We start from the raw sequence: 24,686 nt of genomic DNA on the forward strand, positions 1-24,686 counted from the left end.
GTAGAAAAAAAATATAGTTTTCTTATCACAAATCTTACATACATATGGGTTAAAGGAAAGGTTGTATTATTTTTATCTAAGTATGAATATATAATTTTTAGTAACTTACACTGAAAGTATCTGAAATAAAATAACTTTGTCTCTAATTTTAAATATAGAACTTTGTTGTTTTAATGTGAAAAGTAAAAAAAAAAACAAAAATCTTATAGTATTTATATATATAGTTATGACTTTTGAATGAAGTAGTGAAATTTGATGTAAAATAATAAAAATAAAATGGATAGGAAGGGAACAGAGACAGACTGGCCAGGTAAGAGCTTCTTCCTGATAAAGGTTTGAATAATAATGAATAAATCCATTGTGTCATTATTTATAGTTATTATTGATTTAGTAATTAAAATATGTTATGCAAAGATTGAGCATGTGTACATATATTACTATTTTTAACCTTTTATAAAACCTAGAAAGGTGGTAATGATTATTTCCATGTAAAAGTTGAGTAAACTGAGAGTTAGAAAGATTTCAGGAGTTTCCCAAGACTACATAAAGCAGAACTAATATTTTAATCCAACTCCATTTATCTTCAAATCCACGCTCGTTCCATCATACTCTGCTGCTTCCTCAAACAAGGACTGATTTCTCAGTGGAAAAGGAACATCTAAGTCATTTCAAAAGATTAAAAGCAGAATATAGTGATGGAGTAGATGTAGAAAATCCAATAACTGAAGCTATATTGACTTAACAATCTCTCGAGGTGGCCTAGGAGGAATGGATGGAACTATGACAGAAGTAGGAGACTCAAGAAGGATCTGTATTCACAGGGCTCCATTAATAAACCTTCCTGTAGCATCATGCCAACAACGGTCAATGGATGTTACTGACATCCTATTTTATGTCGTCTTTCTGTAGATTTCAGATTCATGTGGTAAATCATATGTTGCCCAAATTACTCTAAAAGAAATATTAACCAAATCTTTTGCCACTGCATAACAAGAATTGCCCCATATTTGCCAGTCATTAGGCGCTGGCTGCCCTAGAAAGGGTGTGTTCTCACACAAGGTTGAGGAGGAGCTCTTTAGTTTAAGGAAATCTCGGGAAAAAGACAACAGAGAGCTATAGCTAGATGCATAAATCCTTAGTTCCTGAAGGGGAATTTGGGCACGTTATATAGTTACTGTTAGTGCAGTGTTCACCACGTGTAATATGAGTCCAGCATGCTTAATATACATTGCATATTTATGAATTTGATAACTCAACGACTCCCATATCCCTCTATGTCAGGTATCATCATCTTGATATTTTGTACTGAAGAACATTTAGAATTAAAGAATTAAAGCTTACTTTATTTGAACGTTCATAACTAAGGGAAAGGCAGAAAATAAATGTGAGTAGTTTTCATCCAAAACTATAACTACATTGTGAATTTTTTTTTACTTTATTTTGAAGCCTGGTAGTCTTAAGTCTGCTCTAAGATACCTTTAGGATGTGTGGATGTCTCAGGAAGGCTGTTTTGTCACATCACATCCCATTCAGTGGCATTGCTGGGGTGGTGAGTCTCGTTGCTCTGTAATCGTGGCTGGCTGATTGTATTGCTGTTGTAGTACATCCTGTGATGGTTTAGCTATAAATCCTAGACCGGGAGGGAAAGCTATGGGATTATAAAGCTGGCAAATTAGAGGTTAACAGAATTTCCTAAGACAGATTCACAATAAAAGAGTCAGTTTCTTGAGAGGATTGAGAATTTTTTATTTCCCACAAAACAGACCTGAAAATTAGGGCAATACATTTCTTATGAAGTTTAAATGAAGCTTGTTCTATTAGGTCAGGTTTCGGAGTGTTTTAAAACCTAATATGTCAGCTCTGCATCTCCCCTGTTAGTAACAGAAAGGATTCAGTTGGGGAGCCAGAGATAATTGTGGATTTAAAAATAGTGGTAACTGTACCTGTCACTGAAACTGTCTTTAGACCCAGAAATATTAAGTATATCTCCCCAAAATGACCTTCACCTACCCTTCATAGTATCATTATTCTATTAATCACTTTGCCTAAACACAGCATTGAAACGTTTCTCACATGTTCCCCTACTGCTAGAATGGTATCATCCTTTTCATAAATCGCACATTTTTCTTTACCTTCAGATAAATTTAGAAATCTTAACAATTTCCTGGAATTATTTTCATTAACTTTCCATGATACCCAGTTTTAAAAATCAACTATTTCCATGTCAATTACTAGTGACAAAATTTGTTCATAAGGTTTTCTTTGCTTTCAGCTTATGTTGGTACACACAATATAATGTTTTTTCTATAATGCTCAACAAAGAAGAAATACCCCATAAAACAAACACATAATTTTGATGATAATGTAAATTTAAATTTTGATTTGGAAAAGAAATATATACTCCTAAAACAAGGAAGTAATGATGAGAAATATAAGTGACTTTTCAAAAAGAGTGCTGTTTGATATCTATTCTGAACACCTCAAGAGCGATGGGTTTATAGAGAAACTGAAATAGAGAAGGCCGTGGAAAGAAAGTCTCGAGGCTTCAAATATAGAAAAGAAGGAGAAATATAAGAAATACAATGTGACGTATTTCGGTTGCTAGGTCCTGGGGGAAAGATTTGAATTTTGAGTAAGCATACAATGTGAAGAAAGTTATATAGCTTCAGAGGAAGGCAAAATACTAGGATATTAGGGGACAATTATTGTAGTTAATCATGAGTTTGTAAGTTTTTTGAAAGGAAAATCAGGAAGGTGATATAGAAAAGAAAGAGGAGATGAATGTATTTAAAAGATCTTTTAAAATCTTAAAAAATTCAGAGACTAAATGTAGTTATGGAAACCATCATGGTGAGGTAGCCAAAAATATAAACTCTGGGGCTACAATGAAGAACAGAGACTCCAGATCCAGACAGCCTGGCTTCAGAGTCCACTTTGTTATTGGGAATGCTCCTTAAACTCTTTGGCCACAAGCTTCTCATCTGTTATTTGGGAATATTAATAAGATCTTTTCCTAAATATGTTAGGATTAAAGAGTAAATAGTTATAGAAGACTTAGAACAGTCCCCAGCAAATTTAGAATTATTTGTAAATAAATAAATGGATAGATAGATAAATGACATGTAGATAGACTGATAGGAAGATAAATAGATATAGATAGATCGATAGATAGATCAATAGATAGATGATAGATAAAATCATGGATGATTAATATGTTTAGAACCTAGAGTTTTGATTAGGTAAGAAAATGTATTATTATGGAAGATAGAGTGGTAGATTGCAAATGGGGCTCCAAATTCTTCCCTTTCCATGACCTCTTGATTCCGCAATGACTGTACAATTTATTTTGACCAATTTAATTTTAGCAAATACAAGACAAGCAGAGGTCTCAGAAATATATGATCACTGGCATTTGGTCTTGTACTGCACTTAAAAATATAGGATTACCAGGTGAACAAACCTGAGCTATCCTGCTCAGTATGAGAAGCCACACAGAACAGAACTGAGGCTGCCTGTCTGACAACTTGCCAACCAACAGACAAGTGATTAAGGCCATCTTAGACATCCAGTCACTAACTTTGGTTAGCCATCAACCAGCTAACCAAAAATACATGGAGTTGCCAAAAAGATACTATTTAAGCTGGCCCAGATGGCCCAGAGACAACCTCCTTACCCATAAAATCTTCCCATCGAAAATGAGTGAAGTCATTAAGTTTGGTGGTGATTTGTTATGTGAAAGCATACTGATACAAGAAATGGTACCTAGAAGTGGAGTAACACCATAACAAACACCTAAGATATGTAACACTGGCTTTGTGATGGGGTGGCAGAAAAAAGGTTAGAAGAATGGTGAGGAAGATATAAGTGAAGGCATGACTAAGAGAGCTAACAGCAAAGAAAGGAGAAGGAAATTCTCAGGATGACTGAAAAGGAAGCATAGGATGGCAGCTGTGCAAAAGATCTGGTGAGCTAACAGGTAAGAGTAGAGTCGAAGTCAGAGGGCTCTCAGAGGGCTGTGTCCAGGAAAATACACATAGAACTGATAAATTATAAAAATAGCCTTCATCGTATGTCCATTTAAATGAAGACACATTTTTGGCACTCTGGGAGAGTGTAGAAAGAATATTCAGATGTGACATAACAGTGAAAAAACATAAGAAAATACTAAATTAAATTAAAAACAAAAAGTTATATAATAAATGAGATAAACTGATAGTATAGTGCTTGGTTCAATAGGAAGCAATATTTACATAAACACAGTAATTAAAATATTAAATACAAATTTAATAAAATTTGAGATATAATTACATTGGCCAGATGAAAGATTCCAAATATAAGTCAGCTAGTACTCTTATTTACAATCATAAAGAGTCGATATACAATGTCAAAATTGATGAATGCACATATAAAAGCTCATAAAGGTTGTAATAGATTGACATTAACATAGGAGTATGGAAATAAATAACAGATGAAACAAATAAAATGCTGTTTTCCTCTTAGACATGAGTTAGAGTGAAAGATCTTTAGGAACAGTTAGAGGTTGTATTTTTTAATTGTTTGCATATATTTGTTAAATAAATAAAATAGTCATAATCTACTTTTGGTTATGACATAAGCTACAGACTGAGTTGTGTCCCTCTAGAATCCATATGTTGAAGCCCTAACCCTGATGTGATAGTAGTTGGATACAAGTCCCGGGGGAGGAAATTGAGTTCAGATGAAGACATGAGGGAGAGCCCTCGTGATGAAACTAGTGCCCTTATAAGAAGAGACGCCAGAGCTCTTTCTGCCATATGCGGACACAACAAGAAGGCAAACGTTTACAAGCCAGTGGGAAGGAGCAGAACACACCACCCAAGGACAGACCACTTTGGCATGTGGATTATTTTGAGCTGAAGACAATCAGGGTTCAGCAGACTCAGAAAGAGTTTTTTATTCCCTCTTCCTAAAAGAACTTAGATAAGGGGTCTGTACCAGGAAGAGAGCTATTACCTGCGATAACTTCTAATATCAAAAAGACTTACCTCCATGGAATGGCAATCATTCCAAACATTAACAAATATTTGCTCTTCTTAGCTTCCTGTGCATAATCGTACTCCCTTTGAAACAGCAGACCTGTACGCCCTCTTTTTAGACCAGGATGGTATATAAGCCTTAATTACCTGACTGCCAAGGAGTCTCATATTTTTTATGGGATTCCAGTACATAGGAAATTTATTTTTCTGCTGTTAACCTGTCAATCGTCAATTTAACTATAAGACAAGCCAAAGAAACTAGAAAGGAAAAACTTTTCTGCTCCTACACCAAGAAAAATGTTCTCAACATGCCTTCTTCCATGCCTTCACCCTGATCTCAAACTTTTAGCCTCCAGAACTGTGAGAAAATAAATTTCTATTGTTTATACAGTCTATGTTTTTTATGGCATTGTGATCTGACTGAGACAATAGTAGTCTGAATTAGAGCGACCTTTCCACCAAGAACAACTTAAAAAACTAAACAAAGTACAAAAATTTGTATCTGAAGGCACTGGAAAGAAGTCAAAGCAATCAGAACTTCAGAGACAAAGACCTAAGGAAAAGTTAAATTTGTTATGGTGAAGAAAAATTGTCTGCCATTTTCCCCCTTCAAAGTAATAATTTGTGCAGAATCAAGATGGTGGAAGAGGACGCTGGGCTTAATTCCCTCCACAAACACATCAAAACTATGACTACGTATAAAGCAACTCTCGTGGAAAATGGCCTAGGGACTAGCAGAACAGTTCTACAACCAAGGCTGTAAAGAAGGAACCACATGGAGTGCGGTAGGAGGCAAGGAGTCTCCATCTAGTCAGACAGACACCTCTCAAGGATGACACTGAGGAGAAGGGGGATATCACAGGCTTGGGGCTACTCCATAAGGAACGAGGGATTTGAGCCCCATATTAGGCACCACAGCCCCATATTAGACACCTTCAATCCTCAGAAGAAAGCCCTTTAGCTGTCTCAAAAACCAGTGGGGTTTACTGGAAGGCTGTAAGCAGCAGGGACTCCACTCTGAGGAGCACATGAACAGACTTGCTTGCTTGCTTGCTCTCAGTCCCAACACAGAGACAGCAGATCAAACACAGCCTGGTGCTCTGGCTGGCCTGCCAGGACTGCCCCAGTGCACACTCCAGACCATCCCAAGCTCCCACTTCAGCCCCTCTGGTTTCCACACTGCTCCTGCTAAGGTGGAGACTGCCACTGCCTACATGCCTGCATGCACTGGGGAAGAAGCAGAAGCCAGCTCAGGCCACAGTCCTGCATCGAGTCAGGGCAGAGCCAGAGCCAGCTCAGAAGTGTGGCTCCAAAATCTCAGATCCTAACCACAGATTAGGTGAAACAGAAGAATGCACAAGTGACCTGGAAGATAGAATAGTCACAATTGAAGACAGTATGGATTTTCCTCAAAAAAAATAAATATATATATATAAACAGAATTACCATATGATCTAGCAATTCTACTCCTAGGTATATGTCCAAAGAAAATGAAAACACTAATCTGGAAAGATATATGTATCCCAGTGTTCATAGTGGCATTATTTACAATAGCCCAGATAAAGAAGCAAAAAAAAGTGTCTATCAACAGATTGATGGATAAAGATGTGGCATATATACACAGTGGTATACTTCTCAGCCATAAGAAGAATTAAATTTTGCCATTTGCAATAACATAGATCAACCTGGGAGGTACTATGTTTAAAAAATAAGTCAGACAGCATAAGACAAGTGCTGTATGTTCTCACTCTTTTGTGAAATCTAAAAAAATAAATATTACAAAACAGAAAGAGATTCATAGACAGAGGACAAAGTAGCAGTAACCAGTGGAAAGAGTGGTGGGGAGATGGGGAAGAAGATAGGTAAAAGATATTGAGAGAAACAATATATTAGGTATAAAATAAGTAAGATACATGAATAAAACATATAGAACAGAGGATATAGACAATATTTTATAGTAACTTTATATGAAGTATAATCTGTAAAAATGTTGAATCACTATATTATATACCCAAATCTAACATAATCTTGTAAGTCAACTGTACTTCAATAAAACAGAACAAATAAAACAAAACAATAAAATAAAAATTTGTTAAACTGTAAGAGGCACTAAGAAAAATCAAGAAAAGCCAGCAATTTTGAGACTTTTGAAAGAAGAGGCTTAGATATTTTGGTTATTTCATGGGTCCAAACCATTGCATCTTGGGTTCTTCAGAGACAGACACTAAAACAGATTTTGGGGTGCAAGATACTGATAAGGATTAATACTTGTGAAAGGAAAGTGGTGGCACAGTAAGTATCAGAGGAGACAGTCAAAACGCAGTGCAGTCTGGGCAAAGCATTAGTCAACCCAGTAAGAAGTTCTCTGTTAAGTAAGAAATGACTGTCAGTGTTCTGCCTCAAACCAAAATAGTTGAACCTCTGCCTTCATGCTTCTCAGTCACTGGGTGTGGGCTGCTCTGGGAAGGGTGGGACCTTAGGTTTGCCAGTTCTTTTAAGGTAAAGCACACACCGACAGAGCTGCTAGCTAGGAGGTGTTTGCCGCCAATGCTCCCCATGCCTGGGCTGCAAGCCCTTCCTTGAAGGGTATATGGGAAATGCGTCTCCTTTTCTTCCATAGTTCAACGTTTGCACAGTTTATATTTGCCTCTTCATAAACACTAAGGAAACAGCCCCTTCTTCCTGAGGGAAAATTTAGAAATGAGAATTCAGTCAGATGAACCACAGCCCCTGCTACTTCCCCTCAAGTTGGTCTGGGGTCCTCAGTTGAAGCTCATTCCATCCTTACTTCACTACCCATTCTGGGTTTCTCCTTAATGGCTTAGCATGTTGTGTGACCCAAACCTGCATCTTGGAAGGGCCTGACTGCCACCAGAGCAGCACATCCTTTTCAGGATGGGCACAAGTGAGAAAGGGGGTACCAAGAAGGAGACAGGTGAATTATCTGTGCTGCACTCACATTCCTTGTAGGACCCTTCATCCTTCTGGTTGTCACAGTTGATATCATTGTTAATAAAGTATCTTCACTTAGCGGCTGCAGTTGGTAGTTATAGTTTTTGACTAACTGATTATTTTCTTGTTGTATCTTCTGGGCCAGGACTGCCAACACTGCAGAAGCCAAACTAGGTCATTGAGAATGTCCATTCCTCTCCCCACTGCTTGTTTTCAGACCTATGTATTCTCTTTATTGAGAGCAAAGAGCCATATAAAGTCCTTTGAGTTAATACATATACTATAACTGGTAGGAAGGTACTGCATCCTGAGGGAGCACTGCCTCCATTTGGCACTTCAGTTATGCTTTCAACAAGTTATCCCAACATTTTATCAAGCTAGCAGGATAAACCAGTGTTGTGATACATCATCTGAACAGTGGATCCCAAGGTCATGGGCCTACTCTTGTATCTCTATATAGAGAAGGAAAGGAAGTTGGGAGAGCTATAGTAAACAAGGAGTCCATGGCTCTTCATTGGCTGGTTCTTGCCAGGAAAGAAGAGTTTCCTTTTTCCTTTTGGGCTCTGCTATCATGGCAGGGTGTGAGAGCTCCCCCTTCTGGTCTCCAAACTCTATTTAATTAAAATTTCTACTTACTCTTTTTTTTTTTCCAAGTGGCAAAATGGCTTAAACCAAACTTTGGCCTTGATGCAAAGTATTTTTCTGCTCTGGGCCCCATTCAAAGCTGGTAGATGTTTATGCCACTCCATGTATTGGGCAGGTAAGTATCCCTATGTATGGTACATACTGGTTCTAAAACCTGAAGAAGTATAATTAGTGTTACATTTTGTTCTTTGGTTTAGGAACTGCAAGATTTAATAATTATCTTTTACTTTGAAGGGGATGTCATGACACTCTCAAGATCACCGGATGCTTAATTTTTATGGCTGTGACATAAAATCTTTACCAGGTTTATTTCTTATCCTTAGGAATGCATATGTTTTACCAAGTTCTCTGGGCAACTGGTCACCTCTTTCTCATTCAACCCAACCAATGCAATGACATTGATATAATGAATCACTGTGATATTTGGAGACTGTTGAGATAGCCCTGATTTCTTTTAGTCTATATTAGGAAAGACTGTGGGAGAATTTACATAGCCCTGGAGCAAAACTGTAAATATATATTGTCATCCATTTTATGTTAATGAAAGCTGCTTGTAACACTCTTTTCTGATTGGTATAGAAAAGAGCACATTCATCGAGTAAATGCCTGCATATTATGTATCTGGGACTTTACTAAACTGCTCAGGAAAACAGACCCCATCTGCCACAGGGGTTGTGGTCAGGGCTACTAAGGGATGAGCTACAGTCAGCTTCTAGGATCTGTCTGGTTCTACAGAGGCAGGAGATAAATCAAGCCAGGATATGATGAGTCCACTATCCCTACATATATCTTTAAGGATGGCATTTATCTCCACCATTTCTTGCAGAATATAACATTGGTTTTGGTTTATTCAACAGTGATGGCTTCCACTTGGCCTTTCCTATTAAGACTGTCAAAGTAAAGAACAAAAGTTATGAAATAAAAAACTAACACATCAGACTAAATCACAGAAACAAAAGTTGCTTGATAAACCCTTACAAAAAGTGATTTTAAAAAGGGGGAAAATGCAATGTCATTAATAGAAACAAAAAAAGAAACAAATTTTGAACAAACAAACAAATTTATGAAGGTTACAAATTTTAAACTCATAATAGAATTTGATTAACAGCTCTAATAAAATTGTACGGTTAAAAGAAGTGGACAAATTTCTCATAAAATGTTACTTAGCAAAACTTACTTGAGAAAAAATATAAAATCTGAATAGTTCTATGTCCTTTAAAGAGATACAATCAATAACTTGAAAGTTTCCCCAAGGCAAACTCCAGATAGTTTCTCCAAGAGATGAGAAATGATACCAACCTTATACAATTCTTTCAGGATTATAAAAAAGGAAATAATCCATAAAGTAAGTTATGAGATAGTCATAAACTTGATTCCAAGCCTGATAGGACATTAAAATAAAGACAAAATTCATGACCTTAACAAACATAGATAAAAAAAGATGCAACCAATATGCAAAAACTATAAACAAAGTTTCAAAAAACCTAAACAAAATATTGGCATATAAAATATAGCAACATATTAAAAAGAAAAAAATCATAATATCTTAGATTTATTTGAGGAATACTTTGACTTAACCAATGAAAATTAATTGATGTTGCAAAAAAATTATAATAAATTTTTTTAATTTGATAATGGTCATCTACAAAAAATATGCGAAGCATCATTCTTTAATAGCAAAGTGATTATAACTTTCCCCCTGGCTTTAGAAATGAGTATAGAATGACCACTATTAACAATTTTATTTATTACAATACTAGAAGGACATTACTAATGTGTTAAGAAAAGCATAATAAACAGCATAAGGATTCGACAGGAAGACATTTTTAAAAAAATCATTATTTTGACACAATACATTTGGTTAAGCAGAAAATCAAACTAATCTACATGTAAACTGTTAGAATAAGTAGAAGCTGAACTTAAGAATTTTGTTACATACAAAACCAATATAATAAATACCAGTTTTATTTCTACATACTAGCAACAAACAGAATATTTAATAAATAAAATGCATCATATACCTAGGAATTAATGTAACAAAAGATTTCAAGACCTCTATTTATCAGTATCCACAATATTATAAAGATGTTAAACCCCATTAATATATATTTTCAATGCTAAACTGATCAGATTCTGAGCAATGTTTTCAAAAATTGGCAACATATTAATTTATACGGAATTGTGATGCCCAGAATAGACAAGAGTAGCCTGAAGTAGAATAACAATTTTGGAGAATTTGTTTTGTCATATATCAGGATTTATCACAATGCCAGTTGTACAGGTAACAGGGTAACAGGGAAGACAAATATTACAATGTAACAAATAGAGCCCAGAAAAATAAATCCTATATATATTTGTTACCAAATCTATGACATATATAACACTGCATGCAGTGACAAAAAAGATTAATCTTGACTCTTACTTCTCCAAGTATACAAACATCAATTACACATGGATTAAGGAGGCTAAAGTTCAAATGTAAAACAATAAGTCATCAAGAAGGTAACATAAGACAGTATTTTGTGATTTTGGCTTAGGCAAAAATTTTTAAATATTAAAATTGCATGTTACTATTACACAAATCACCAAAAAAGACTAAAATTTAAAAAAAAATTAGAATTAGTATTAATATAGAGCAACTGGAACTCTCATACCCTGCTGGTTGGTGTACAAATTGGAACAACCACTTTGAAAAACCAGTAGTAGATCTTAAAGCTAAATATGTGTATGACCTCAACCCATGAATTCAATTTCTCTGAATTCACATGATAGACATGAGTACATGTGAGCCACCAAAGATGTATATATATGTGTTCATGATAGCAGTATTTGTATTTTGTTGCTCCAAAACATATTTTACCCAATAGTCTTTCGACTGTAAAATAAGCAAAGCAATGTGGTTTGTTTACAATATGGAATACTATACTGCAATGAAAAGGAATAAACTATTGTATGCAAAAACGCAAGAACATCAAATTCTGATGGTTAGTGAAAGACACAGGCGAGAAACAGTGCAATTGAGTGCAAAAGATCAGTAACAGGCAACCAGTACATGACATTAGAAGTCAGGTTAGTAGTTAGCTATGCTAGGAAGAATTTTAACAGTACAGAGACATAAGAGAGGCTTCCAAAGTCCATATAATATCCTGTGTTCTTAGTCTTGTGAGTGCTTTTATGAATATAGTAACTTTGTAAAAAATTACCAGGTAGCACACTTATAACTTGTAGACTTTTCTTCATTAATGTTGCCCTTCAATAAAAAGCAACTTAAAAAATAAACTAACATAAAAAAGAATTTAGGGCTAGAATATTAGATTTAAAAATCAATGCTAGCTCAATAAATAAAACTCTAATGCAGATCTGCTTAATTGACTAAATTCTTGGAGTAGGAATCACTAATAAGATTGATCTCATTCTTTGACCTTGATGTGACTATGCTTTTGTAGGGATGGGCACTGTGTTTAAGAAGTATTTCCCCTGTCCTTCATCCTTTCACCATTTACATGTAAAATTCCATACGTTATTCATTGATGTACTCTTTAAAGGTAATAATACTCATACATAAGTTCCCTCATTTTTTTTCATTATCTTTCATGTGAACTTGTTTCCTCCATGGCTTCCTATGGTCTCCTTTAGTTTGGAGCTGGTTACAAGGTGGCAAGGTCTTGATATTTGGTTTCAGTTCAGGGTGAAGAAAAAGTCTGTCATTCAGGATATGGGGGTTAGGATTCAAACTGCACTTAAACAGAGACTTCTCTGCTAGGATTTGGAACATAAGCTTTGCTGATAACCAAAGATTTACCTCTGTTTTACTTATTTTTTTAGCCATGGTCCATCAAGTGCACATTTCCTTCATAATTTCACTAGGTCAAGGAGTGGTTAGACCATAGAATTATTCAGTGTTCTCTTAGTCTATTGTTGAAAACTTCATCTAACAGTGTCACAAATCAAAAAAACAACCCTTAACATAACCATGCTGCAATGGTGAAATCTGACATTTGTATTCTTGGATCAAAGTAAAACAGATGATGCTTATCTTAACACCTAGAAGGTAATAGCAAGTGTCCTAAACCAGTATTACTATACTTCCTAGTAAGTTTTCTTGTACCAGATAATATTTTACCATCCTGATAATTAATCAATGTTGGATCTATAAGCTGGTCTTATAGTAATAAATAAAATTAAATATTTAAAAGGTATTGTACCTTAATTTCCTGTAGATATAGCTATAAGAGCATAAATAACAAATGCTCAAAGCCTCATCTATAATAATACAATGCTTTTCAGTTTTATGCTTGTTCTACTTACAGAACAAAAAAGAAACAGGGAAAGTGTTCTTTCCTGGCACTAGAGTCCAAAATAAAGTAAAAGCAAAGAGATCAACACCATGTCGTGTTTAAGAACACTCCAGGTCAAAAAATGACACAGCTCTGTAGCATTGCTTTATGTTACTCCAGCACTACTATAAGTGCATGTGATGCAAAGACACGTAACCTTTAACCAGTCAATCTGGAGTTACCAGGTTAGCGCCAGTGAGGTAATCTGCTAGATAGACCTTGTCTGTCCCCTTCAGGAAGGTGATCTAGCCTGAAACAACCCTCTCTTTTCTAATAACTTTATTTTCCCACCCCCATTTCTACCTTAAAAAAACCTTTCCTTTTCTACAACTCTTTGCAGCTCTTTTCTATTTGCTAAATGGGATGCTACTCGATTCATGAATTGTTGAATGGAGCCAATTAGATCTTTAAATTTACTTAGTTGAATTTTGTTTGTTTGTTTCACAGCAGCAAACAAGCATATGGTGAGGAGACTAAGTTCAGCCCTGGAGAGAGAATACGGGTAGTGTGAAGTTCTTGGACATGTACAGCTCACGCAGGGAAAAAAAAAAGTATATTTTGTCTGTTGTGTTTGTCTTCCTCACTGAGCTAAATTTTGTTATATTTGAATGTCTTTATAAAGGTCCAATAAGTCTGTCATTGTTTATGGTAATTTGGTCAAGTAGGATCCAAGTTTTCCATATTTCAAGGAGAAAAACAGCACTCAAATAGCAAATCACACCAGAGTAAATATTATGAGAAACACAATATGACTAAGCACAGTACAATATGACTAGACTGTGTACTCTCCAGAACAAAACATTCTGATGTTTTTCATGCTCTTTTCCTCCGAATTCACTGACCCATCCTCTGACCAAAAATTCAAATATTCCCTTAGGAGAATCAGTGTACACCTGGAATTTAATCCAGTGATGCAGTCACCTTTCACACAGTGTGCAAGGTCTTGGGAGCATGGTGCTGGATACATAATGTTATTGGTTGCTTTGGGACCTGTCAGCTCTTTACCACCATGGATCACTGTGCTCTTTCTGACCCAATCTGCCCTTCTGCTCATCACCATAAGTTCAACTTATCCCTCCATTTCCCTGTGTAAGCTCATTCAAATAAAAATGGCAGTCGAATAATTGACCTCTTCAATCCAAATATAAATCTAATTCCCGTATATACTGTCACACCCTTCATTTCTCCTTATATCTTTTGGCAATTGTTTAGAAAGGATATCCCTTGAAGAGATAGGTTACGTGTTTTTTGTTTTTTTTTTAATTATGTGAAATTTATTTGAGAATTTACAAATTCTTATCAATTATTACAATTAACAAATTCAGTTAAATACTTCTTTGTGTGAGCCACTCTGCATCAATACTCAGACATTCTACTCTTGACAGGGTGAATAAGGTCCCTAGCCTGGAAACCAACAGAGGAGAAAAATAAGCTTAAGACTTAGGTAACGAGAATTTTTAGAACACTTCCTACCTTTATCCAGAGGAGGTGTCCTGGCAAAAGACATTGATAGTAGGCTATTCCTAGACTCCAGTGACATTTCTGTAAAACCCCTTAAAATGTGAGAAAGATACTATTGTATGTTTCTTCTGACAGTGTCAGTGAAATCTATGACATTACCAATAATTTCTGACCCTATTCTACACAATTTTAAACCAGTGACCTGAGAACAATGTCTATGGACAGCTTCCTATTTTTTTCCTTTTGCTTTGTTCCTAATGCAATATTGTGACTTTTAAGGGACATATATTTGGCCATTCAGATGCCCAAAATGTATTTCTCATATATATTGGGTCTTCATCCAAGATTCCTGGTTCACAGCTCCCAAAGTCCTTGGGGTTCCCTAAGCAATAAGAGCAATGGGGGAATCTTTTATCATAATAATTGATCCTTGTCCTCAGTTCCTGAAATCACTTCAGACTCACAACGGTGAAATGAGTTCTTTGCTATTCGTAACAATGCCCTTTCCACCACAACTGAGTATATGAGGTGACTTTTGGAATGGGGGTTGGTTTCCAAGGGAACCAAAAAAGAACAGAGGATTGGCACTATCAGTCCCACCCCTGATCTCCAAGGAGGAAAGAGGAACTGGAGATTGAATCAATCACCCATGACTGATGATTTAATCACACGTGTCTAAACAATAAAGCCTCCATAAAAACCCTAAAGGAGAAGGTTCAGAGAGCTTCTAGGTTGGGGAACCAGAAGGCTTCCACGTGCCACCATGCTGGGCCCCAAACTCCATCAGGACACAAGCTCCTTTGTTCGGTTCCTCACTTATTTATCTCTTCATCTGGCTGTTGATTTGTATCCTTTAATATCCTTTGTAATAGACAGGTAACCTAGTGAGTATATTGGTTCCCTGAGTTCTGTGAGCCGCTCTAGCAAATTAATCAAACTCAAGGAGGAAACCTCTGATCTATAGCCAGTCCATTAGAAGTGCAAGTAACAACCTGGGCTTGTAATTCTTACATCTTAAGTGGAGGGCGATTTTGTGGGACTGAGCCCTTTGCCTGTGGAATCTAATGCTATCTCCATATAAATAATGTCATGACTCAGTTGAATTGTAAAACACCCAAAATGGGGTCCTGAGCACTGCTTGGTGGTATGTTGGGAACCTGCCTCACACACACACACCCACCCACACCCACATACACATTGGAATTGGTGACCTGAACAACTAATTCATAGTAATGTATTCCACTTTGTTTCCTCTTTAATTGTCCCAACTACAGTGATGAGAGACAGTGTGTTGTATGGTAAATAACACAAGATATGGAGTTTAAAACTTGCTATTGTCTATACTTAAAAATCTTGTTATCTTCAGTGATTGGTAGTCTACCTATAAAATAAGTGTAGGGGGTGGATATAGCTCAGTGGTAGAGCACGTGCTTAGCATGCATGAGGTCCTGGTTTCAATCTCCATTACTTCCACTCAGAAAAACAAACAAAGAAGCAAAATAAGTATAAAATTTGTTCTGTTGAAATCTTGGCATTTATGACCATTAGATGAGGTGAAACAATTTATGTGTAAGTATATTTAAAATTGAACAATTGTGTTCAAAATGTAACAAAATATTATTAATACTACACTTAATCACCAGTATCTTGGAACAGCAGCTTGAATTCAAAAAGGTAGAAATACAGGCCAAATAGTACAGGCTTCATAAAATAGATTGATATGGATCATTTTCAGAAAAGTCTTAACAGAATAAGAAATGCCTAAAGATAAATTAACTAACATATGTATCATTAGTAGCTAGATAGTGTCAATAGTGCTCTTAGTGACAAGAATCAACTCTAGATGACTTAAGTCAAAAGGGAATTTTGATAAGAAATGGGAGAAAAATTGGAGAAGTTGACAAAATCAGTCTGGGGGTCCAAGCTTGGGGACTCCTGAAATTAAAAAAAAAAAAAAAAAGTGCCTAAGGTGAGATAGATTCACAATGGAAAATCAATGCCACTTACGATGTATAGATTAAAATGCTTAATTAATCTTAAATTTTACATGTAGTAAAGCCAGAGATTTAAAAGCTTATTAAATATTGTATTTACTAATATCTCTTAAGAAGAGAGAAAAATGGGGAATAGGTAATTTGCTACAAATTGCCTCAAGTGGTAGGTGGAAGAAGGACTTGGTCCTTGGTCCTTGGCTTCTAAGGTAAAGGTATGCAGTGATCCTACGGAATTAGAAAATGCCCTCCTATCAAGACTGCACTCCACAGAAGAGAGACAATTGCCTTTAAGGAAATCAGGTACTATTAGAAAAGATTAGGGCAAAAAGTCCAAGGTTACTGAGGGTCCCCTTTAGAAAGTCACTACTTCCTCCAGGCTTCTATTGAGGAAAGTTGTAAACTTGAATTTTGTTAGTGAGAATTCCATGTCAGTATTCTAATTTGAAATTCATTTACTCTTTGTGTATGTTACTTATCCCACTAAGCTACAATAAATTATTATTAAGAATAAACTGAACATTTTCTCATTTGAAAGATGAATAGCTTGCCTACTTCTTATCAGCTAGAAGCAGTTTGTGGAAAATATTCAAGAAATGTTGGAAATCTATTTTATTTTCTAAAGAACAGTATCTCAGTCCCTGTATTTTACTTACTGGAAAACTAATCACACCAATATTCTCTATTAGTTTCAAAATCTTATGTACTATTTCCTCTTATTTTTGTCATGAAAAAATTATTAACTTCCTGCTATTTCCAGTGTTTTTTTTTTCTTTGACCAGTTCTTTGGACAATTAAATAACTAGATTTCTAAATATAAATGTTGATCATTTTCCTTTATTTGTTGGGTGAAGACAGAGAGAGAGATAGGATCTCTTATGATTGAAGAAATCTTGTTATTTTCGAGATGTATTTATTAAACAAATAGCAAGATAACAAATAAAAAGAAAAATCATTTTTCATTATACTAACTGTTAGAGAAGGGATCTGAAAATACAGATATTGTCAAAAATGCTGGTTAAGTAAAACACTAACACTGACAGTGTGTCTGGGAGAAATGATTCAGAAACTTCAGGCTTCGGGGAATAAAGTAGGTCTTCTAGAACTCATCTTTTCTATATAAATCCTTATTCAATAGATGAAAGGTAAAGTGACTTAGAAGCATTTCAGAGCCCAAACATTCCCTATTTTCAAATTTAGCAAGAATGAAGATTACTGATTTCATTAGATGACTTTAGTTTTCTTCAAACTGCAAGCCTTTTTCCAATGAAAAACAAGATCCAAAACTCTCACTTGGATGTTGTTAGTGCCATTTTGCAAACATTTTGAGAATTTGGAAAAAACAAGTACCCCCTACTTTGGCTTCCTGTTTTCAAATCTGTTCTTAGGGCTGCTTTTCAAATCTTTTAACATCCAAAAGTGTGTTTAGTTCTTCAAGTAATGTGTTTATCAAGTAAGGTTGCTATTTTTTGCAACGGTGCCAGCAGATTCTTAGGTTGTTGAAGACAATTTATAATATAAAATGTTAATGTGCTAATCAGGGGAGGATTTCATTCATACCCCTTTTAGTTTGGTCTAAGGAAAAATTCAGTGTGATTTTAAAATGTTAATGTTAAACTTCAATGTTGAATAAAGTCATTTCTTTATTATATATCTTATTGTGTGAAACATTTATCTGTTATTAGTGTTAACAGGAATGCTTTTTTTTTCTTATTCTGCCATAAAAAGTCAGGGAAAAAAGATACTTTATTCTGTGAGAATACTTTCTGTGGACTGGGAAATAACTACCTTGTTTGTTTGGAAAGCAAAAGCAAAACAAGAAATAATTGATGCCATGTCACCAGCTTAAAAAGCTAATGGTGAAGCAAAACAGTAAATTAAAAATAACCAGAAAACAGAATAAAAATATACACAGGAATCATTACTTAAAAATATACTACCTTCATTAATGAGCAGAAAACTCTTCTATGTAATAAGACAAAGAGATTTGATCATGGCAAAAGTATAAACTGCCTTGTGGAAATAGATATTTAAAATTATCTTAATTGCACTATGAAAATTTGTATGTGAAACTTACATTTTTGAATTTCAGGATATGGGGAATAATTATTAATGAAAGGGCTATTGATCAGTGAGTTCTGTATTTTTATTAGTCCACTACTTTTCTATTTTTTATTTTAGTATATTGTCTTATCATAGTAAATGGAAATGCACTTTTAAAATACAATGTGCCCGGGAAAATACCATAATTCTTTCATAATATGTTTTTTTTTCTGGAAAGAATCTAGTTGTACTCTAGAAATTGGCACTCTTTTACATCTCTTACCAGAACATATTTCAATCTTTTTAAAATGTTTGATTATTTGCTAATGTATCCAAGAGCTTAGGCAGAAGTTTCTGCATCATCTTAACTCCATCTGCTCTTGCTCCTGCCATATTTGGCAAGATTTTTTAAATACTAATTTTAACTAACAGAAAATCATTAATACTTCGCCATGCTATTGATACTTGGATAATTTAGCTTCAAAAGGAAACATCTTATTTCATGTATTAAAAAGCCGCTTACTTTGCCTTCCAGTAATTTTTTGTGACTTTAGAAAAAGGAATCTGCTTTTACAATCTTTATGCCAAGTCTTTTGTATTCTCATTTTAGAAATTAAAACCTTACAAAGTGTTGATGTTAATGTAATAACTCCCTCTTTGGAGAAAAGCCAGCAGGGTTAAAATCTTTTTCCTGCTGTCACTGATCCTCTTGCATAGCATCTAGGTTTTATGATACTGAAGAACAGGTCTCCATTAAGAAATATATTCCATTTTCCCATCATCACTGAAGGTTAGCATCATTAAAGTGGGAAAAAGAGCAGCCAGACTCCCGCTTGACACTGGGTCAAGTATTGTAGCTCATTTTCTGGAACACTTCCCATCTAAGCAATTTGTCTTTTTCTCACTACAAAGATCTGACGATCACTATCTAGCCTGAAAACGCCACTAGGGAATGAAAAATTCGATCATTCAAAAATAAAAATGAGACCTTTTCTGTGCTTACTGGCAAAGTGTAACAGCTTTGATTTCCAAAGTGAAATTAAACTAAAAGAAAGATTTTCTTATTTTCTAGTGTTTTGTAATTGTCTCTTAAAATGAGAGTCAATAGAATGCAGGTTTACGGTGCTTTTCTTCCAAGTAGCTTTTAGGAACGTTGTCATCATGCCAGGTCCAGGTTATTTTACTAACATGGCTTAGGATAGCACTCAGTACTTATTAAATACTTCACACTTCATTTACAAATTGTTTTATAAGTTTTCTTGTTAACGTGTTATCTGTTAGAGGTAAATATAATTATTTTGACATTATCAGAATCTGTTGACCCCTAGTCACTATCACATTTCTTATAAGAATAATTTAAGCACTCTTATGGGAGTATAGATGAATATACTAATGGATCATCTTGAAAAATACACTAGTATATCTAACATAAAAAATTGCATTAGCTACACAGGTAAGATTTTTAAACTTTAAAGGTTTTCTTAATTAAAACTGTTAAACATATATTACTTTTAAACAAATATATTGTAAATTATGTCCTTACACTTATGTCCTTACACAAAGTTTTTCAATGATTGGAACTTTTTAATGTGTGAAAATATTTTCAATAAAAGAGAATCAAGTATGTTATTGTAGAAATCAGTCAATTGAAGATACCAAGTTACTGTATTACAGGGGCTACCAGTTAGTTCTATTCAAAATGTAAATACAGAATTTTATTCATATTTTGATTATTCATTTGATTATAATATATTTAAAATAAAAAATAATTGCTCTACAAGAGTTTGGCTCAATGGGTGGCCAGAGTTAACCAAAATGCACTGTTAAGGGCCAGTCCTCTAGACTGCCATATGCCCAAGATTTCTTTCTTTTTTTTTTTAACATATTTTATTGATTTATAATGATTTAAAATATTGTGTCAAATTCCAGTGTAGAGGACAATTTTTCAGTTATACATGAACATATATATATTCATTGTCACATTTTTTTCTCTGTGAGCTACCATAAGATCTTGTATATATTTCCCTGTGCTATACAGTATAATCTTGTTTATCTATTCTACAATTTTGAAATCCCAATCTATCCCTTCCCACCCCCTGCCCCCTTGGCAACCACAAGTTTGTATTCTGTGTCTATGAGTCTGTTTCTGTTTTATATTTATGTTTGTTTGTTTATTTGTTTGTCTGTTTTAGATTCCACATATGAGTGATCTCAAATGGTATTTTTCTTTCTCTTTCTGGCTTACTTCACTTAAAATGACATTCTCCAAGAACATCCATGTTACTGCAAATGGTGTTATGTTGTCAGTTTTTATGGCTGAATAGTATTCCATTGTGTAAATATACCACCTCTTCTTATCCAGTCATCCGTTGATAGACATTTAGGCTGTTTCCATGTCTTGGCTATTGTAAATAGTGCTGTATGAACATTGGGGTGCAGGTATCATTTTGGAGTAAGGTTCCTTCTGGATATATGCCCAAGAGTGGGATTCCTGGGTCATATGGTAAGCCTATTCCTAGTCTTTTGAGGAATCTCCATACTGTTTTCCACAGTGGCTGCACCAAACTGCATTCCCACCAGCAGTGTAGGAGGGTTCCCTTTTCTCCACAGCCTCTCCAGCATTTGCCATTTGTGGATTTTTGAATGATGGCCATTCTGACAGGTGTGAGGTGATACCTCATTATAGTTTTGATTTGCATTTCTGTGGTAATTAGTGATATTGAGCATTTTTTCATATGTCTATTGGTCATTTGTATGTCTTCCTTGGAGAATTGCTTGTTTAGGTCTTCTGCCCATTTTTGGATTGGTTTGTTTGTTTTTGTCTTATTAAGTCATATGAACTGCTTATATATTCTGGAGATCAAGCCTTTGTCAGTTTCATTTGTGGCCCAAGGTTTCTTTTCCTTTTTTTTTTTTTAATTGACATATAGTCAATTAAATGTTGTGTCAGTTTCTGATGTATAACATAATGTTTCAATCATACATGTACATACATTTATTCCTTTTCATATTCTTTTCCATTATAAGTTACTATAAGATATTGAATATAGTTCCCTGTGCTACACTAGAAACTTGTTTTTGTCTATTTTATATATAGTAGTTAGTATCTGGAAATCTCAATTTTTCAATTTATCCTTCCACACCTTCCTCCTTGGTAGCCATAAGTTTGTTTTCTATGTCTGTGAGTCTGTTTCTGTTTTGTAAATAACTTCGTTTGTCATTTTTTATAGATTCCACATATAAGTGATACCATATGGTATTTTTCTTTCTCTTTCTGGCTTACTTCACTTAGTATGACAATATCCAGGTCTATCCATGTTGCTGTAAATGGAAGTATTTTATTAGTTTTTTATGCATGAGTAGTATTCCATTGTATGTGTGTGTGTGTGTGTGTGTGTGTGTTTTACACCATATCTTTATCCAGTCATTTGTTGATGAGCATTTAGTTTGTTTCTATGTCTACTGAAGACTTCTAATAACAACCACAAGTTTCTAGTTTTCCCAAACTACCCTTAGGTTTGATAATTTGTTAGAAAGTCTCATAGAACACATAGAAAGCTATTATACTTACAGTTATACTTATTACAGGAAAAGGTACAAATTAGAAGCAGCTAAAGGAAAAGACATGTAGGGCAGAGTCTGGGAGAACATCAAATGTGGAGCTGGTCACTCTATCCCTGAGGACTCACAGGCTATTACCTCCTCCCCACAGCAACATATGGCAGCACACATGGAGGATTGCCAGCCAGGGAAGCTCACCTGAGCTGCAGTGCTCAGTGTTTTTATTGAGGCTTCACAGCATCAATATGATTGATTGAGTCACTGCCCATTGGATTCAACTCTATCTCCAGTCCCCCACCTCCTCCAGAGGTCTGAATGATATCATGTAGCCTCAGGGTCCCATCACTTTGTTAGGATAGATTATTATATAATTCCATATTATATTATATAGCATAAATTATTAGTAAATTCCAAGTGTCCACCATGAATAACAGAGATGTTCCCATCTGTTGGGAAATTTCAAGGGTTTAGAATTAGCCAGGGAGAAAGGCCAGACCTCTGTTTGGACCTGGCCAAATTCCTAATTACACAATGAAGCAACAGTTTGACATTGTTTTTTTTATCTACACAACATGGGGTAGAGAATTATAGCAATTTGACATTTGATTTAGGCTTAAATAAGTCCTCCTTCCAAGAAAATAACCAATAAAAACCCCCAAAATTTTAAAAAATTATTCAGAGCTGTATACTTATGCATATCTAGTTGAATAAATTATTAAATTTACTCAATATTAAAGGTTTTAAAATATCAGCACAACAGAGAAAATCAGTGATAAAACTGATTATAACATCTATTTCCTCCCTTTTCATTTATTTCATAGGCTCACAGTTAAGACTCTCGATTCATATTTACCGAAGCAATATTTATTCATGTGACACAGAATCATCATAATTCTCTTTATTTGATAGAAAGAAAGGAATGAAAGATTAGTTTCAAAATCCAGATACTCACAAACAACGGATAAGTGCAAAGAGGATACATAAATCCCACCAGCAGATTGGCAATCAAGCAGAACACACTGTTGTAAATATGGATTGTTTACAAGATCATATTTTCCATATGTATGTTCTAATTTATTTGATATCTTTCCAAAAGATTTAACTTACTGTGAGCTTACTGCAAACAATGCTAATATATAGAATTAGATATAACAAATCTACTCAAACAGCATTTTGGCATAAAGGTAATATGTTTCACTTTCAGTATTTTATCTTATGTGAATGTCTGTCTTCCTTTCAGGGAAGTCCACATGCAAATCTTGTCAGAGATAGAAAACTGAAGTTTAAGTATGAGCCATATGAGTTTTATATTAAGTACAAGAGCACTAACACTTGAAATGTGTTACTAGTAAGTGAGATATGGATTAGAAATCCTGTCCAACCAGATTCAATGTGTCCCTGCATGTTCCTTGAAGTCAGGGGTTCTGTTTAATGACATGCATTTTGCATAGTCCAGATGAGTACACAGTAGGCACAGTTTGTAAAGCTGTGTCACAGAAAATATTTCTCACGTCATGGCATTGTTTTTATACCTGGCTTCTTGAGTTCATGTAATTGCAGGTCAAAGAAATGCAGAAGAATTAAACGTGGATGAAAGATTTGTATTATGTATGATAGATCCACAAAAGGGAAATCAATGATGTTTATTGTGTACAGATTAAAATGCTTAATTAACATTAATTTTTATATGTAGTAAAGCCAGAGACTTAAAAGATTATTAAATACTGTATTTACTAATATTTCTTAAGAAGAGAGAAAAATGGGGAATAGATAATTTGCCAGAATTGCCTCAAAATACTGAGCAATAAAATAGAAATATTTAACCACTTAGAAATAAGAGCAATTATAGAAATTCCAATGTGTTTCTTATCACAGGTTGGGTTGTGATTGGTTCACAATTGAGTATTTGAGCTTTGTTTTTTTTTTTTTAAGAATTACGTTTATGTAGTGATGATCATTTCCCTTCAGTGTGTTGTCTAAAACTAGCTACAAGGTCACTAGAAGACATCAGGCTTTTCCCTTTTACCAAGTCGATGGCTTTTTGTTGGGTTTATGTGTGGCTATCATTTTTTTATGATGCATAGGCTAAATAAGCACACATATAATGATTCTGACATTTTATTTGGGTTTATTCACCCAGATAATAGTGTAGTGTATACACAGAAAGAGCCAAAATTCTGATCATAAAAAATTGCTGATATTTCCATTTCTATACTTGTTAAGTTAGTATTATGTAGAAATAGCTGTAGAATAATGGCATTTATAAGGACAGTACAATATTAATTCCATATTATGTGAAGTTAGAGAATACAAATAGCTCTGACAAAGAACTAAGAAGTAAATAAAACCCCTTTGGGTAATAGACATGGTGATCCATGGCTTTAAATAAATGTAAAAATAAGAAAAGTGAAGAAAAAATATAAAAAGGCATAAATAATGGAAGGCTATGAGAAAAATCACCTTGCTTCACCAAACACAGTGGATGCCTTTAAATGTGTATTTTGAATATGGATTAGTCACACACACAAGCAATCGTAACTATGTATTAAGAAAGCAAAAATGCTATTCAATATAATAATTGTTAGATAATTTTAGCGATAAAAGTTATAGAAATTGGAAGAAAAGAGACTGATGGTAATTGTTCAAATTATTTACTGGGTAAGAATAAATACAGGTCATAA

Source organism: Camelus ferus, chromosome 14, assembly GCF_009834535.1.
Source record: "Camelus ferus isolate YT-003-E chromosome 14, BCGSAC_Cfer_1.0, whole genome shotgun sequence".
Lineage (NCBI taxonomy): Eukaryota > Metazoa > Chordata > Mammalia > Artiodactyla > Camelidae > Camelus > Camelus ferus.